The sequence below is a fragment of the Nuphar pumila genome, chromosome 4, assembly GCF_984573655.1.
Source record: "Nuphar pumila chromosome 4, dmNupPumi1.hap1.1, whole genome shotgun sequence".
Taxonomy (NCBI): Eukaryota; Viridiplantae; Streptophyta; class Magnoliopsida; order Nymphaeales; family Nymphaeaceae; genus Nuphar; species Nuphar pumila.
The window spans coordinates 59,209,642-59,228,743 of NC_143252.1; positions in this window are offsets into that span (position 1 = coordinate 59,209,642).

The following is a 19,102-nucleotide window of genomic DNA, read 5'->3' on the forward strand; positions in this document are numbered from 1 at the left end:
TTGCAAAGCCATAAGTGATCGGTATTGATCGCAGTCAATGGCACATTTTTAAAGATCATTCTTGGAAAATAAAGCAGTCAAAATATCCTGGGTGATACAGAAAAATCCATTCAATCCCTATATCTCCTCAATCACCTAAAGCTGCAATTAAATATCTGCAAAAGGGATCTCTCAACTGTCGTCAAGATGAAGGCGAATTAGGCTAGTAGACCCCCGGGGCCAAAGAAGATTTGGATCATCTCCAAGATGAAGGAGTTTGTGACGGATCCTTCTAGGGAAAGTTCAGAGCACCGCCAAGGTGAAGGCGACTGCAATGAGCCTCCCGACAAACCCTAAATGATATTTAATTTCTGCTATCATCAAGAGATTTCCAACCAAAGAGCCAATAACCGTCAATATAATCCCTGAGAGAAAAGAATGATCAAAGCATCTCTGAGATGAAGGAGTTTGTGACGTACCCTTCCAAAAAAAAAGAGAAAGAAAAGTCAGGACATCTCCAAAATGAAGGATGATGTAATCCCCAAAAAAGCCTAAGAGAGCTCTAATTCTGCCAAAAAAAAGAAAAAAAAAAGTGGGCAGAAAGATCATCATGAGAAAAGAATCCCAGGATATCAGACTGCCGAATCTGTCAAGAATCTTCTTTAAAATTTGTGAAATTCTATTATCAATATTCCTTCACCAATTGCTTTCACAATATCAAGAATACTCTCTTTTCTATTCATATCAAGGAAATTGATAGCCTCCTTGAAAGAAAGTCAATTGCAAGAAATTTGAATTCGAATATTGATTCTACGGAGTTAAGCCCAGTCGGAGGTAATACTTCAGGTAGAAAAGTGGAAATATTTTCAAAACAATGTGCATCACTTTCAATCATTTTGAATCAACAATAATTTTCAACATTTTGACAATAATTTCTAGCTATCCTGGCGTGAAACGCGAGTTTGAGGTTCATCTTTGGTGCATCCTGACATTAGTTGTTATCCCTTTTAAGGACTTGATAACGGGAGTTTTCAAGGTTCCTTCCCTTCTGTTGGTATAATCTGAGCGCTTGGGCTCTCAGATTCGCACACTTCTCTGTGTCCCCACTGTCCCACCATAGACAGTCTAATTTCGGCTTAAGGTTAAGCCACCAATCATTTTCTCGCAAAAGGTCACCAATTTCAAAAGTTATTTAGTCTCAGCAATGAGGCGCCCCAAATCAAACCCCTTTTCAAGCTTTAGGGACCCCAATTTCATCCTTTTGCAAAACCCCTATCGGATTCATTGTGCGGAAATCCGAAGGCTCCATCATGGTTTCTTCCTTCGAGGAATCCATTTCATTTTCTGCCCAATCAGGATAAGGGTACAAACCTGAGCCTCCTTTGATGAGGTATTTCATTTTTTGCCCAATCAGGATAAGGGTATAAACCTGAGTCTCCTTTGATGAGGTATTTCATTTTCTGCCCAATCAGGATAAGGGTACAAACCTGAGCCTCCTTTGATGAGGTATTTCATTTTTTGCCCAATCAGGATAAGGGTATAAACCTGAGCCTCCTTTGATGAGGTATTTCATTTTCCTCCCAATCAGGATAAGGGTACAAACCTGAGCTTCCTTTGATGAGGTATTTCATTCCCCGGTCAGGTTAAGGGTTAAACCTGAGCTTCGTTTCTACACGAGGTATTTTCCGTCCCATCCAGGTTAAGGGCAAAACCTGAATCTCACTTCCTTTTGAGGTAAAATTTTTCTTCTTTATTCTCCATTCCATATTTACCATTTTCATCAGGGCTAATTTCTTCATACCCAGTCAGATCCTTCAAACTGGGGCATTTTTATAGCCCAAATTTGGTGTGTTTTTCTTTGCCACTAAGCTCGTCTTCAAGCCGACTTAGTAGCAAAGAGGGGCATATGTAAACACCCCAATTTTTCCACATCCATTCTCAAACAACCCTCCTCGTGCAGTGCCAACCCTGTTAGGTCAGTGTAGGAGTCAAACCCTGAGTTAGTTTCAGAAAATTACCATTTTACCCATTTTTCATTAGGAAAATTACCATTTTACCCCTAGGTCATCCCAAACCCCAGTCAGTCGGAGTCAACCAAGCTCATTGGTCAGTTCAGGATAGTTAGAATATCAATCATCTCAAGCTCATCTGAGCTCACAATGAACAAACCATTTTCATTTCTGACCATTCCTACCAAAATGGGATCATTTCTTCAGAAATGAGCTCATTTCTCACTCAAATCCAAACTAATTGTCTCTGAGTCAGTAATTCCCAGTCAGTCATGTTCCCCAGAGTCTAACTTGAGCTCACCAGAAGTTCAAGCACTCCAGTTTCAGTTCAAAACCATTTCCAAGTGTCCAAGAGCCCATTTTAGTCCATTTCAGCTCTTTCAGCTAAAATTGAGCTGAGTTCAGTCAATTGAGCTAGTGTTCGAGCTTCGATTTTAGTTCATGTAAGTATTATTGACCTTTTTTTTTAGCTCAAAGTTGGCTCAAGTCCGTAATTCACTTCACTCCAGTGACCATTCCGTACCATTTCTCTAAAAATTGCAGCTTTTCTTGAAAATTCAGTCGGAAAGGTTAGTTGAGTCAGTGTCTGGTCCGTTCATTTGAGTTCTGAAACCCTAAAACCCAACTCAATCTAGCTCATCTCAGTTCAATCCAGCTCGAACCCCAATTTTCAGTGTCACTCTGACCCAGTAGAGTCCCGAAAACCATTTCTTGAGCTATTTTGCAAATTTTATCAATTTTAATGCTTTTTGAACTGGTACAAGTGTCAATCGGGGTCTAACATCCAAAATTCTTCATTCAGAGTTAGCATTTTGCATGTCATTTCTCATCATTTCATATCATTTCTCAGCATTTCATAACATCTCATCACATTTCATTCCATTTTCGAAGTCCAGAACTCCAGTTTTATAAATTTCAATCCAGATTGAGTTTTAAAAGTTTTCAGAAATCAATTTCAAACCTTAGGTTTTCAAAATTGACATTTTTACCCCCGAGATTCTAAATTTGGAAATATTTTCTTGAGAAAAACAATATGGATTTATTTCAAACTCAAATTTTCAAATTCTACACTGGATTTGCTTCGCAACGGGGTATTGAACTTCAAAATCCAAGATCGTTTCAAAACCTGCCAAAAATAGCTCATTTCGTTTGGAAATATTTTCTCGAGAAAAACAATCTGGATTTCTTTTAAAATCAAATTTTCAAATTCTACACTGGATTTGCTTCGCAACGGGGCATTAAACTTCAAAATCCGAGCTCGTTCTAAAAACTGCCAAAAATAACTCGTTTCGTTTAGAAATATTTTCTCGAGAAAAACAATCTGGATTTCTTTCAAAATCAAATTTTTAAATTCTACACTGGATTTGCTTCGCAACGGGGTATCGAACTTCAAAATCCGAGCTCGTTTCAAAAACTGCCAAAAATAGCTCGTTTCGTCTGGAATTTTTTTGAAAAGACTATTTTACCCCTTTAATCGTCAAAATGAATTTCAAAAGTGGAATTTGGACCCGCTCTGAGATGGCCCATCCATTTGCATTTTCTTGTTTTAGAAAAAAATTTATCTTTTTCTTTATTTTTTTGGTTTGTTTTATTTATTTTAATTTATTTTAATTATTTTATTCTTCCTAAGGTGGGACCCACAAGGTGATCACCCAAACCTCCAGCCCCACTTTCCATTTTTTTTCATTTTTTCTTTCCCTTTTTCTTTTTCCCTCCTTTTCTTTCTTTCCTTTCTTTTTCTCTCTTCTTTCTTCCTTCCTTCCTTCCTTCTTTCCCTCTTGCCCAACCCATTTACGTGAATTCCTTTCTTTCATTAATCAAAAAGAAAACTTAGGAAATGGTTTATCTTTCCCTAATTTAAGAAAACCAAAAGAAAAAAAAAAGAAGAGGCTACGGCTGACCCTCTTCTCTAACCATTCTCTCTCTCTCTCTCTCTTTTGGGTTGCAGTCTCCATTGCTGCACTTTGAGCATTCCTGCAAGCAGTCCAGCAACTTCTTCCTGCCAAGGCAGCAGCCACCGGAGGGGAGCACCAACCAGCAGCCACTCCTCTCACTTAGCACCACCGCAGGCCATTATTCCAGCCACATCTCCATCATCGCCCAACCAAGGCAGCCTCCCTTCCTTGACAGCCTCCATTGCAGCCCATCTCCAGCATCAAGGCAGCCACCAAAGGGGAGCACCAAGCTGCAGCCACCTTCAACACAGCTTCAGCCACTTCCTTCACGTCAGCCACCCTTCTTGGCAACAAGGCAGCACCACTTCTCCTCTCTCCCAAACGTTTGAGTATTTGGTAGCAACAACATCCTCCAAGCCACAACACCTCCATTCACGACGGCAAAACCTCCATCTTCTTCAAGTTAGCAGCAACACCATTGCCATAGCTTACCTTCAGCCAACCCAACGTAATATCTTCACTTTTTTTTTTTACTCTTTTATTTCCTTTATTTTTATGCTTTAGGCTACATGGAGTAGGACTGGATCTTCCCTTTTCACAGAAACATCAAACATAAGAGTTCATGTATCCTCTCGTGATGGTTTTGATTTTCATATTTTATATAATTTCATATTAAAAAATTGCATTTTCATTATGCATTTTATATAGATTCATTAGTAGTTGATGTAGAATCCATAGAATTTCAGTTTTGTGCAAAGTCTATACGTTATGTCATGTGAGTTATTGCACCAGTAAATTCTGTAATTTTAGAATAATTGGTTTTACATGTCTTTGTTTTTCTTCCAAAAACCCAGGTTCGTTTGGGTTTTGGAACCCTATCAAACAAATCAAACCCTAAATCGGGTTTTCTGTCATCCAGAAATTTCAATTCTTGCTTTAGCAGACAAAAACCTTCAGATTCACCCCTGTGTGGGATTCGAATCATTCTCTAAAAATCACAGTAGATTTATAATTGAATATACTAGTGATCTGGAAATTTTTAGGTTTTTCCAAGTAGTTTTGACCTCTGAAAAAAATCGGATTTTCCAGACTTCTGAGAAAATCTTGATTTTCCTTTGTCAGGGTATAGACAGACTTTAATGCACCGAGTGTATCCAATCCATAGCTCTTCTGCAAAAACTTATAACATAAAAGTTATTCCTAACACTATTTCCTGTCATTTCCCAAAATTTGGGAATTTTTGGATCTGTCTCATTATTTTTCCCGGATTTTCCCTTTCTGTCTAACAGATTCCAATGTCCAGAAATCTCAGAGATTTAGGTCTCTGATAACAGTATGACCTTTTCCAAACCATAACCCGAATCCAAATGGTGTCAAAAGATAAAATCTTCCTATGTTTGTCAGGGACATTTTCCCAATAATTTCAGCCTTTTTACCATCTGTCTTTCATTTTTCCCATGTTTTCTACCGAAACCTGTCTGTTTCTCCTAAATCCTACAGTCGCCGAATTCCGATCCGACTTGCCGGAGTGGCACAGTTCTGACCATAGGTCAAACCCAGAAAGTGTAAAAGGAAAAAATCCTTTACTTACTGTCCTCTGTCATCCCATAAAATTTGGGATTTTTTTTATAGAAATTTAATATCCTAAATCCCCTTTAGAATCAACATTTTAGGCAAAAATCACAAAATTTAGGGTTTTTATTTAAATTTCCATATTTAAAAATCCAAAAAGTTAAATTTTCGAGTTCCATTATGTTTCTAGGGTTATTTTAGGTTTCCATGCCAAATTTGGTTTAATTCCAAGTTCATTTGCTCCATGTGTTAGTTTATATTTAAATTTAGAAGCAAAAATTAGGCGAAAATCAGGTTAAATTTGATATTTATGATATTTTCGCCATTTTAGGGTTTTTATCATGTACATAAGCATGTAGAATCATATTAGGGTTAATTTCAATCTCCTTTGCATTTCATGTTTTTCAATTTTGCAAAATTTATTTCAGAAAATCTTGGTTTCAAGGCCACAGTCTTGTTATAGGGGGTATTTTGGTCATTTTGACCTAAATTTCAAAATTTCAATTTCTAATTCCATAAACTTTCATGCATATCATCATATTTCATCATATTATGTTTGATTTATTTCATTTTATTTTCAAATTTCCAAATTTTACAAAATTTCTTTCAAAAAACCTTGATTTTAAGGTCATTAGGGGTATTTTGGTCATTTTGACCCCAATTTCGGATTTTCAAGTTTATTTTAGAAATTTATTCATTATTTATCATGTTTATATCAAAGGAGGTATGAATTTGGGTTTATATCTGAATAATATCTGATAATTTCTCATATTTTTGGATAAATTCAGAAAAACCTACATTTTTGTGCTAACCTTGTTTTCTAGTTTTGCAGGAACATTCAAGAAGAAGATTTAGTTTTTATTTCTTTTATTTCAGTTCAATGTAAAAATCAATGTAATATTTGGAATAAGAGTTACTTTTCTGCTTAGAATAGGGTTGCATTGCATATAGTTTAATTTATGCAAATTTCAATATGTGATGTATGATTCATACACATTATTTCAAATTCACTATGGTTTACACGAATGACACGTGCACAAGCTCTTATGGAGTTTATAAACTCGGTGGGATTCGTATTTTTGGCCATAGTCAGAATACGAAGAAAACCAAGATTTATGATCTTCGTATTAGCCACATTCAGCCTACACATTTAGGCTAACTTCAAAATGCACTGCATTTCATAAAGTTTTAAAAGGATTTCCTAATTTCTCAATTGACATTCCCTTTTCAAATTCATATTCATTAATTCATATCATTCAAATTGCATTATTCTCAAATTCATTTTCCAATTTAAATTAAAAAAAAATCAGTTTTCTCAAGAATTTCCAAGTCTTTCTCAAGATCTGATTTTCTCAAAATCCTAAGTTTTTAAATGACATTTTAAAGCATTTCCCAAGTTCAAATCAAGATTTTCCTATGCTTTAAAATTCTAAAATTTCAAAATCCCAAGTTTTCAGAAATCCATCTTCTCAGAATTCCCGTTTTCCTAAGAATTGAGTTTCCTTTTCAGAAATCCTTTTCCAATGAATTTCTTGATTTTTCCAGCATTTTTCAAATCCATTTTCTCATAAAATCAATTCCAAGTTTCCAATCTCAAAACCAATTTTCTCAGATTTTTAAGTTTTCCTGAGAAATCACTTTCCAATGCAAATTTCTGATTTCCAATAAAATTCAATGCTTTTCCCAGAAACTCCAATTTCAAGCACTTTTCCAATCTTTTTCCAAATGCATTTCAATTTTCCAAAGCAAACATCATATTTTCTCAAACTTGCATTTTTCAAAATTCCATAGCACAAGCCTGATTCTTTGTGCATTCTAGGAAAAATAGAGCATAATTTAGATATTTGAGTTAAGTTAAAGCACATAATTGATCCTTGGTTCAATTACCCTTGGTAAAGGCGCCAGGAATGGTTGAACCTCGTACCGACAGGCGGATCCCATTCCATGGAATTTTCCCGCAAATTTTTAAAACGAAGGCGAGTAATTTTCAAAACCATTTTCAAAACTTTGGTCGAGTTTACACATGAAATTCGTTTCTTCTCTCGCAAGGGAGGGGAAAAATTTTGCGATGATAACATCAGTTCAGAAGCCAATTACTGCTTTATCCAACATTTCGATCCTAGATCTGACCCATACTTCCCCAGAGCACCAACAAGTGTTAGAAGATCTGCTCAGAAAGATCAAAGTCAAACCTAGCACAAAACCGCAAGATATGGCTCAGATCGTCAATTAAGCAATGACGAATGCACCAATCACTTTTTCTGATGAGGATTTGCCAAAACCTCATTCATTTTACAATAACGCCCTATACATAGTAGTGCGGACCAGGGGCATGACAGTCCCTCATGTGCTCGTTGATGGGGGCAGCAACCTAAATATCTGTCCGGAGATGACAGCCAAGGCATTGGGCCTAAAAGAAGAAGAATATACCCCGGATCCGATCACGATCTATGGTTTTGATAACCATGGGCAGACAGCCAAGGGGAAGATATTTCTTGAAATCTTCATCAACTATTCGGTGCATACTGTCCTCTTCCACGTGGTCAATGTGCCGCCCACATACAATCTGCTACTTGGGCGCACTTGGATTCACAATGCCAATGTTGTCCCATCAACCTTGCACCAGTGCGTAAAGTGGTCGAAGGGAGGCATGATCACCACGGTTCTAGGAGAGGATCCGGAAGAACGACTCCCGCAGCCGATGATTCCCCGTCCTACTTTCACTGCCGACATCCCGAGCATTCGGGAAATCGAAGAAATTAATCTGAGTGAGAGTCTGGATATGCTAAATTTAAAAGAAGTCCAGCCGACAGAAAATGTCACCGCAGTAGTTCAGTGGCAGGGACCTCGCTTCTTCAAGCTAGGAGGACGCCTCGATTGCACTTCATTCAAAGATCACCCTCTGTTTCCTCAATTCTCCAAAGCTAAGAAAGGGTTTGATCTTCTAATGAAGCATGGTTATCAGCCCTTCAGGGGCCTGGGCAAAGATGAAGACGGCATTCTAGAGCCGATCGTCCCCGCTCAGCATGTCACCGGTACAGGCTTGGGTTTCACAGGTCAGTCATCCGGCAGAGAGACCACCTTCGTCAAGGGAGCCCAGTAAAGAAGACAATGCCAGTGTTTTCTGCTTTTTCCTTTCTTTCTGTCATCTTGTAAGGGCAAGATCCGCCCCGGTTTCTTTCTTTCCTTCAAACAATCACTTGTAAATATCAAAGTTTACTTAATCAATGAAAAGTTTGTTTTTTCTGTTCATCTTGGTGTACACAAATTCTTTGCTTATATCCTCGTCTATTTTGTCGCTCTCTGTTTCTGTACAAAAGGCTATTTTTAAAATATCTTACCTCTTTTTCTCAAAGGCCTTCTTTTCGCTTTCAGGATTGCCGGAATCATGGCTCCTAAATCGTTCAAAAAGCTCGTTATCAATACCAACTTTTTTCAAAATAAACCGGCCAGAATCTGCAAGGCAAAGACAGGGGCAGAAGTCAGCAGAATGACAGAGCAGATTGAAAAGTTGGCAGAATTTGACTCGACAATTCAAGATTTGCCAGAATTTGCCAGCATTCAAAAGCAGGATGAACCATCGCCGTTGGTTCAAGATCCAACGGAGGATGTCAATGTTGGTTCAGAAGATGATCCAAAGATCCTCAAAATTGGTTCGAGCTTGAGTTCAGATGAGAAGGAAAGGCTCATCTACTTTCTCAAACAGCATCAGGAAGTCTTCGCTTGGACTTATGAGGATATGCCAGGCTTAGACCCCAAATTAGTCGAGCATCGCCTTGTGTTGAAGCCAGATTGCAAACCAATCAAGCAGAAACTCAGAAAAATGGATCCTCGAGTGACACCACAAGTTAAAGAAGGACTTGAAGAGTTATTAAAAGCAGGGTTCATTCGGACCATCGAATATCCAGACTGGTTGGCAAACATTGTGGCAGTTCCCAAAAAGAATGGCAAAGTTCGGATTTGTATTGATTTCAGAGATCTGAACAAGGCAACCCCAAAGGATGATTATCCACTCCCCAACATCGATCTTCTGATCGATAGCACGGCAGGCCATGCCATGTTCTCCTTTATGGATGGATACTCAGGCTATAATCAGATCAAATTGGCCGCTCGTGACCAATCCAAAACTTCCTTTACCACGCCTTGGGGTACCTTTTGCTATACAGTCATGCCATTTAGGCTCAAGAATGCTGGGGCAACCTATCAGAGAGCAATGGCAGTTATTTTCCATGACCAGATGCACAAGAACATGGATGCCTATGTGGATGACATCCTGGTCAAATCAAAAGAAGGAGAAGATCCTCTTGATGCTCTCGGCCAAGTCTTCGAAAGACTTATTCTCTACAAGCTGAGACTCAATCCACAGAAATGCGTCTTCGGAGTGGAATCAGGCAAGTTGCTTGGCTACATGATCAGCAAGAAAGGCATAGAAGTAGATCCCGCCAAGGCAAAGGCGATCATTGATATGCCGCCTCCCACTAATCTTAAAGAGATGCGAAGCCTTCAGGGTCACATTCAGTCTATCCGTCGCTTTATCTCTAATTTAGCCATGAGATGCGAGCCCTTCAACCACTTGCTGAGAAAAGAAGTAAAGTTTGAGTGGGGACCAGAATGTCAGCTCTCAATTGAGCGCATCAAGCAGTATCTTCTCAATCCGCCAGTTGTGAAGCCACCAGAACTTGGAAAGCCGCTCCTTTTATATATTTCGGTCAACCATAATGCTTGCGGAGGATTTCTTGCGCAGTACGAGGAAGGCAGCCGGATAGAGCATGCCATCTACTACATCAGCAAGACTTTCATCGATTATAAGAGAGATATTCTCAGATAGAAAAGACGTGTCTAGCCTTAGTATGGATGTGTCAGAAGCTGAGACATTATCTGATGGCCTCAGAGATCAAAATTCTGGCGAAACTTAACCCTCTTAAGTACATCCTTGAGCAGCCTTTCCTCACTGGACGGATTGCAAAATGGCAAGTCCTCCTGATGCAGTACGATTTGGAATATGTCTCTCAGAAGTCAGTCAAGGGTCAGTCCACCGCAGATCAGTTGGCAGATTTCCCGTTGACTGAAGAGATCAAAGCAGAAGATGATTTTCCTGACGATCAAATTTGCAGTATTCAGGAATCTCTAGTCTGGACTCTATTCTTTGATGGAGCCAGAAACGTGTCTGGTATGGGAATTGGGATCTTGCTAATCACTTCTGAAAAGGAGATGCTCCCTTATTCCCTCAAACTCGACTTCTAATGTACTCATAACATGGCCGAGTATGAAGCTCTAATACAAGGCCTCAAGATCTTGCAAGACTTTGGTGTCAAGAGAGTACACGCCTTCGGCGATTTATTACTTGTTGTCAGTCAAGTTAATGCTGAATGGCAAGTCAAGGATTCGAAGTTGATCCCTTATCAAAAGATTGCCTTAGCTCTTATAGGCAACTTTGAAGAATTTCAGCTCAACCATGTCAAGAGAGAATTCAATCACATAGCTGATGGCCTAGCCTGCTTAGGCTCTATTTTGTCTTTTAAAAACAGTGAATCCTGTCGTTCCTTCGAGGTCGGCAGACTTGATCAACCTGCCTACATTCCAGTTGAGCAAGCGAGTCAAGTCACTCAGAAAGAAAAGCCTTGGTACCAAGATATCAAAAGCTTCATTAAAACCAGTGAATTTCCAGCAGAAATGCCAAGAAAGGAGCAACACGCGATTCAGCGCATGTCAGCACGTTACTTCATCCTCGCCGATATTCTCTACCGTCGTGGTTTCAGTTCTGAATACGCCAGATGCTTAGATAAGTATGAAGCCATGGAAGTTGTCCGAGAAGCACACGAAGGAATTTGTGGTGGTCACGTCGGCTACCAAACACTCGTCAAGCAAATCATCCGGGCAGGGTACTATTGGAAAACCATGCAGCAGGATTGCCATCAATTTGTAAGGAAATGCGTCAAGTGTCAAATGCACGCACCTTCCATTCATGCGCCAGCCGCATACTTGCAATCTGTGGTCTCTCCATGGCCCTTTTCGATGTGGGCCTTCGACGTAGTGGGTCCGATCACTCCTTCAGCTTCTAATGGCCACCGATACTTCCTCGCAGCTACAGAATACTTCACCAAATGGGTCGAAGTTGTCACTCTACGAACAGTAGAAGGTCGACACGTGGTTTCGTTTATTCATAAGAATCTTCTTTGCCGCTTCGGCGTCCCACATGATATTGTGTCAGACAATGGCAGCCATTTCAAGAATGAGAAGATGAAGACTTTCTGCTCGAAGTTCAGGATTCATCACCATTTCTCAGCTCCCTACTATCCTCAAGGGAATGGCCAGGCTAAGGCCACCAACAAGATTTTGATCCGCATTCTGGAAAGAACCGTGGAGACAGGCCGCGATTGGCACGAGAAGATGCACGATGCATTGTGGGCGTACCGAACTACCATTCAGACTCCAACCAATGCTACTCCTTCAGAACTCGTTTATGGGACTAAGGTAGTGTTACCTCTCCACGTTCAGAAGCCTGCACTCAAGTTTGCATCGCTCATCGAGCTTCCGCTTGATCAATATCAGCAGCAGAGGTTGGTACAACTTGATCTATTAGATGAGAAAAGGCTCAAGCACTACAAGAAAAATGTTAATTAGCGACGGAAATTTGCGACGGATTTTTTCCGTCGCAAATTAGCGACAGATTAGCTAGAGAAAACTTTCTTAATGAATCCGTCGCTAAGTAGCGACGGATTAGCGATGAAAGTTGTTTCATCGCTAATCCGTCGCTAATTAGCGACGAATTAACGACAACAAGTATTTCGTCGCTAATTTTCAATACAAGAAAAACATTTTAGCGAGGGATTTAGCGAGGGAAATTTTCCGTCGCTAATCCGTCGCTAATTAGCGACGGATTAGCGAGGGAAAATTTCCGTCGCTAATCCGTCGCTAATTTTCGATTTAAACCAAGCGCGAAATTTTCCCTCTCTCCCTGTTTGAAATTTAAATCGACCGCGCTCGATTTAAATCGACCGCGCTCGATTTAAACCGAGCGACGTCGGAGAGCTTATTGGAGAGCATGTACATGAGAGTGGAGGACGGTGACGCCGGAGGACAGTCGGCGATCGCTGGAGGACGTCGGCGCCGGTTGACGGAGGACGACAATGCCGATTCACGGAGGACGGCGACGCCGGAGGACGGTCGGCAATCGCTGGATGATGTCGGCGCCGGTTCACTCCGGACAACAACGTCGATTCACGGAGGACGGTCGACGATCGCTGGAGGACATTGGCGCCGGTTCATGGAGGACGATGACGCCGGTCCACAGAGGATGACGGCGACGCCGGTTCACGGAAGATGACGGTGCCAGTTCATGGAGGACGGCGACGCCGGAGAGCACCGGTTCATGGAGGACGGCGACGCCGGTTCGCGATGAGGCAGAGCGATCGTTATGTGCATGCAATGCCTGTCGGGTGCGGTATAAGTCCGGCTTAGTGCTGCCGGAATACCGCCCGACAAGGATCAATTTTTTTTTTATTTTTTTTTTAAAATTTAGCGACAGATTAGCGACGGATAATTTCCGTCGCTAATCTGTCGCAAATTAGCGACGGAATTAACGACAGATAATTTTTTTCGCTAATTAGCGAGCAAAAAATCGCGATGGCCTCTATCCATCGCTAATCCGTCGCTAAGCCGTCGCTAAACAGTTTAGCGACGGCTTAGTGACGGATTAGCGATGGATAGAGGCCGTCGCTAATCCACGGTTTTCTTGTAGTGAAGGCAGCAGAACACGCTCAGGCCTATCGTCAGAGGATAGCTCGGCACTACGCCAAATCAGTCATTGAGAGAAGATTTCGAGTCAATGATCTTGTGCTCAGATCGATAGCTCATCTCAAGCATCGGCCGAAGGGCAAGTGGTCACCCAATTGGGAAGACCCTTATGTAGTTAAGGAAGCGCTGCATCGCAATTCCTATCGTCTGATTAATGCGGATGGAGTGGAACTGCCAGATCCTATTAATGCTTTACATTTAAAAAGATTTTACACTTGAATTGTTCATCATAGCCTTTTGTACTCTTTAAAAGTCTTTTTCAATAAAGCAATCAATCTTCCATTAAATTCTCACATTCTTCTCCCTGATACTGGGGCATTTTATTTTGATCTATACTTATCTTCCTTCATCATAATGCAGGCAGGATCAGACGAATCCTTTTTCTTACCAACTCTTTGATAACTTGGTTATCGTTATTAAATTGCGTTCATTTCAGTTTTTACTTTTATCTAATTTTGTCAATTTATCGTCAATTTTATCAATTTGTCAAATTTTATTAAGTTTTATTCCGTTATCTTTAAAAAAAAAAAAAAAACTCTTCAGGTTAAGGGATAAACCTGATGCCTCTTTTCAATGAGGTATTCTTTTTATTTTTCCCCTCAGGTTAAGGAAAAAACCTGACCCTCGTTGTCCGAGGTGTTCCCATTCAGGATAAGGGATAATCCTGATACCCCTCATAGGAGCATCGATGCTACCCGTGAAAATTCCTTTTCAAAAATAAATTTTCAATAAATTCTTCTCCATCTTTATAAATTTTATTCTTCTTCAGGTTAAGGGATAAAACCTGAATGATTTCCCATAAATTCTTCAATTCACCTCAAATTTTGTTCTATGTTCCCTCAGGATAGAGAAAAATACTTAACTCATCATAAATAAATTCTAGTCTTAGGCCACTTTTGGTCAAGGATCCCGAATAAATCTCTCATCTTCATCATCAAAATCTATTCATGCTTCTCTCGATCCTTCGAGTTTCGACTTCCGGGTTGGAATCGTTTCCTTCCCGTCTAAGTTCCGACTCAAGATTTCGTTTTTCCATTATCTTTCTTAAAAAACTGGGTTCCGACTCTGATTTTCCTTTTGTATATTCTTATTTTTGAAGTCTCAAGTTCCGACTTGAACTTTCTTTTGAATCCAATGCTCGTGTTGGACAATTCATTGTTTTGAGAATTTGAGTTTTTTTTTTCCAAACTCAATTCTCACTCATTTAAAAACCGGGTTCCGACTCAGATTTTCCTTTTGTATATTCTTATTTTTGAAGTCTCAAGTTCCGACTTGAACTTCCTTTTGAATCCAATGCTCGTATTGAACAATTCATTGTTTTGAGAATTCGAGTTTTTCCAAACTCAATTCTCACTCATTTAAAAACCGGGTTCCGACTCGGATTTTCCTTTTGTATATTCTTATTTTTGAAGTCTCAAGTTCCGACTTGAACTTCCTTTTGAATCCAATGCTCGTATTGGACAATTCATTGTTTTGAGAATTCGAGTTTTCCCAAACTCAATTCTCACTCATTTAAAAACCGGGTTCCGACTCGGATTTTCCTTTTGTATATTCTTATTTTTGAAGTCTCAAGTTCCGACTTGAACTTCCTTTTGAATCCAACGCTCGTGTTGGACAATTCATTGTTTTGAGAATTCAAGTTTTTTTCCAAACTCAATTCTCACTCATTTAAAAACCGGGTTCCGACTCGGATTTTCCTTTTGTATATTCTTATTTTTGAAGTCTCAAGTTCCGACTTGAACTTCCTTTTGAATCCAATGCTCGTGTTGGACAATTCATTGTTTTGAGAATTCGAGTTTTTTTTTTTTCCAAACTCAATTCTCACTCATTTAAAAACCGGGTTCCGACTCGGATTTTCCTTTTGTATATTCTTATTTTTGAAGTCTCAAGTTCCGACTTGAACTTCCTTTTGAATCCAATGCTCATATTGGACAATTCATTGTTTTGAGAATTCGAGTTTTCCCAAACTCAATTCTCACTCATTTAAAAATCGGGTTCCGACTCGGATTTTCCTTTTGTATATTCTTATTTTTGAAGTCCCTAGTTCCGACTTGAACTTCCTTCTGAATCCAATGCTCGTGTTGGATGAATTGTTGTGTTGAGAATTCGAGTTTTTCAAGCTCAATTCTCACCCATTTCTTATATTTGAAAAATTGAGTCCCGACTTGGATTTTCGCTTTTGTACATCCTCATTTTCTCAAAATTCGGACTCGAATCTCCTCGCCAATTTAATGCTCACTTGTGGAGCGGAGTTCTCCTTGAACTTCTCCTTCAGGATAAGGGATAATCCTGAAACATCGGCAATCATTCTCGCTTAATTCTCAAGTATCTTCGAATGTCGGTCTCATTTTTCAAATCCTCCTTTTGAAAAACCCAGTGCTTGTACTGGTATGCATTTCGAAAATCTGGTGCTCGTACTGGTGTACATTTTTCGAAAATCCAACGCTCGTACTGGGGCATTCTTTTTGAAATCCAGTGCTCATACTGGTACGTTTAGCACTCGTGCTAGTGTTTGGCTGACTGATCAGTTAGCCCTTCAGGTTCAGTCTCCGTACTAACCAATCATCAACAACTCAAGCTCTAAATTTTGAATTTCAACCTTCGGGTTACTATTTTTGTCAAAAGTCAAATCATCTTTTCTTGCGAAGGACCCTCTTTAGGGAGAGTTCGAGGGAGCTCGTTCCTTACGCATGCAGCCATCCTTCGTTCGTAAGAACCCTCTTCCAGGGAGAGTTTGAAGGGACTCGTTTTCTTCGCGAACAGTTTGCAAAACAACAACCAACTTTACACAAAAGAACCCTTTTTCCAGGGAGAGCTTCGACGAAAGCTCATTTCTTTTTGTGGCCCTTTGTTTTTCTCATCTTTGGCCAAATTCTTTTGCAGAGGACCCTCTTCTAGGGAGAGTGTGATGAACTCGTTCCTCTGTGATACTTTCTCAACTTTGTTTTTCGGCCGCCTTTCCATAAGAGAAGCCTAGAGATAGGGAGTTTTGACAAAAACTTAATTTCTCTTCGAAAGTTCCATTTTGCAAACACCTCCTCTTTCAGGGAAGAGAGGAGTATTTTCAACTTCTCATTCAGGTAAGGGATTAAGCCTGAGTCTCGCTTTTTGGGGAAAAAGAGAGGAGAATTTTGTCACGGATGCGTCGATTCGATATCGAGTGATTTCTTTCATCAAGGATTTCTAGAATACATTGCCAATTTGTTATCAAGTCATCGTTGATCTCAAAATTTCCATCATATAAAAAAAAATTTTTTTACCTCAAACTACTTTTAGTATCATCTTCAAAAGAGCAAGACTTTGGCGAAATGAGAACAAAACTCAAGTTTTTTCTGTTGGTCAACTAAGAGGATGAAGAAAAATCTTTGATATGACCAGCAAAGGAAAATTCGATGATGTTGAAAATCCATGAGCGAATGGATATTGATCATAGCTATGGCACATTCTTAAAGACCATTCTTTGGCAGTAAGACAGTGGAAATATCCTGGGCAGTAAAAAAGAACCTACCCAATCCATATCTCCCCAGTAGTTTGAGCTGTAAATCAAATATCCGCAAATGGGATCTCTTAATTGTCGTCAAGATGAAGGCGAATTAAGCGAGTGGACCCCCGGGGCCAAAGAAGATTTGAAACATCTCCAAGATGACGGAGTTGTGACGGATCCTTCCAGGGAACGTTCAGAGCACCGCCAAGATAAAGGCGGATGCGGTGAACCTACCAACAAACCCTAAAAGATATTTGATTTCTGCTATCATCTAGAGATTTCAACCCAATGAACCTATATCATTCCTGAGAAAGAAAAAGAAGGATCGGAGCATCTCCAAGATGAAGGAGTTTGTGACGTACCCTTCCTCGAAAAAGAGAGAAAAGTCAAGACATCTCCAAAATAAAGGATGATGTGAAAGAACCCAAGAAAGCTCTATGGTTCAAAAGAGTGCAAAAAAAAAGATCATCATGGGAAATGCCCAGGATATCAAACTACCCGAAACTGCTAGGAACCATCTTTATCCATGTGAAATTCTTTTATCAATACCTTCTCATTCAGATGCTTTTATAAAGCTAAGAATATTTCCTCTTCTTTTCATATCAGGGAAATTGATATCTTCCCCGAAGAAACTCAACAGCAACAAATTTGAATTTGACTCTTGATTCTACAGAGTTAGCTCAATTGAAGCTAATACTCTAGGTAGAAAGAGGTGATATTTTCATTCACAATTCAATCATTTTTTAGATCAACTACAATTTTTCTTGACATCTTATCGGCAATATTCTCTCATTATCCCAAAAGGAAGAAAGAACTTGATATTCGATTTGACGTATCCTGATATCATCCCTCGTTAGGACTGAACAGTCATTTCCTTCCGTCTGATCTGAGCGCTCTCAGATTTGCACACTTCCTTGTGTTCCCCACTGTCCCGCCATAGACAGTTCCCGCTCAGGATAAGGGTTAAACCTGAACTTTTTGCAAAAGGCCTGTCATTGTCAAAAGCTTTTTTTCAGTCTCAGCAATGAGGCGGCAAAAAAAAATCCCTTTTTCAAGCTTTAGGGACCCCCATTTTCCTCCTTTTGCAAACCCCTCTTGGACTTGTTGTGCAAAGTCTAGAGGCCCATCGCAGTCTTCCTCGCTCCTCAAGGATTCTGTATCCATTCAGGCTAAGGATTAAGCCTGTCACCTCGCTCCTCGAGGTGTAACCCAAAAACCTTCTGCGAGAGGTCGTCTATTTTTTTAGAAAGCTGATTTTAGTCTCAGCAATGAGGGGCCCAAGATCATCCCCTTTTCAAGCTTTAGGGAATCCCTTGTTTTTCTCTTCTCGCAAACCCCTTCTGGATTTGTTCGTTCAAATTCTGAAGGTCCCATCATGGTTTCTTCATCCGAGGATTCTGTATGGTCGTCCCTTTCAGGTTAAGGGTTAAGCCTGAACTTCGCTTCACGAGATATCTTCCATTCAGGTTAGGGTTAAACCTGAGTCCCATTTTTGACTAGATATCCTTTCTAGTCCCATCACGGTTTCTTCGTTTAAGGAGTCCGTATGGTCATCCCTTTCAGGATAAGGGTGAAGCCTGAACCTCACTCCGTGAGGTGCCTTCCTTTCAGGTTTGGGTTAAACCTGAGCCTCGTTTAGACGAGGTAATCCTTCCCATCCCATCATGGTTTTCCCCACAAAGGAATCTGTGCTCTTTGTACATTCATCCAGGAAAGGATCATGTTTGAGTTTCATCTCACAAGGCATTTCTCTCAAAATGTCCCATCGAGGTCTGCTTATATTCCTTTCCCCATCTAAACTACCTTGATCTATCTTCGTCCCATCCAAGTTAAGGGCTAAACCTGAGTCATTCCAAAAGATTGATCTTGTCTCACCCATGAGATTTGATCAAAATTGTGATCTCTCACCATCTTGGGATCTTTTACCCAAAAGTCCCATCACGATTTCCTCATTTCTATTTATTCAGTCATATCATTTTCGAGGATTTCGTCTTCCCCAAGCCATTCAGGACAAGGCTTTAAGCCTGAAAAGCCATAATTCTTCCACACCCAGTTCAAATCTGCTGACTGAGGCATTTTCAAAATTTGGAGTGTTATCTTTGCCACTAAGCTCGGCTTCTTACCGGCTTAGTAGCAAAGAGGGGCGTCTGTGAACACCCCAAATTTTTCAAAAGTTTGTAAATATTCCCCTTTTTGCCCTTTATCTTCATTTTTGGGTAATTGAGTCACTTTTAAATCTAAATCCCATTTTATTTCTCAAGTTTGCCGAAATTAAATTCATTTTATATGTTCAACTCGATTTCGGACCCGAATCCGTTATCAAAATCAAATCTGAGTCTCATTGTCCAAATTTTAAATTAAAATTA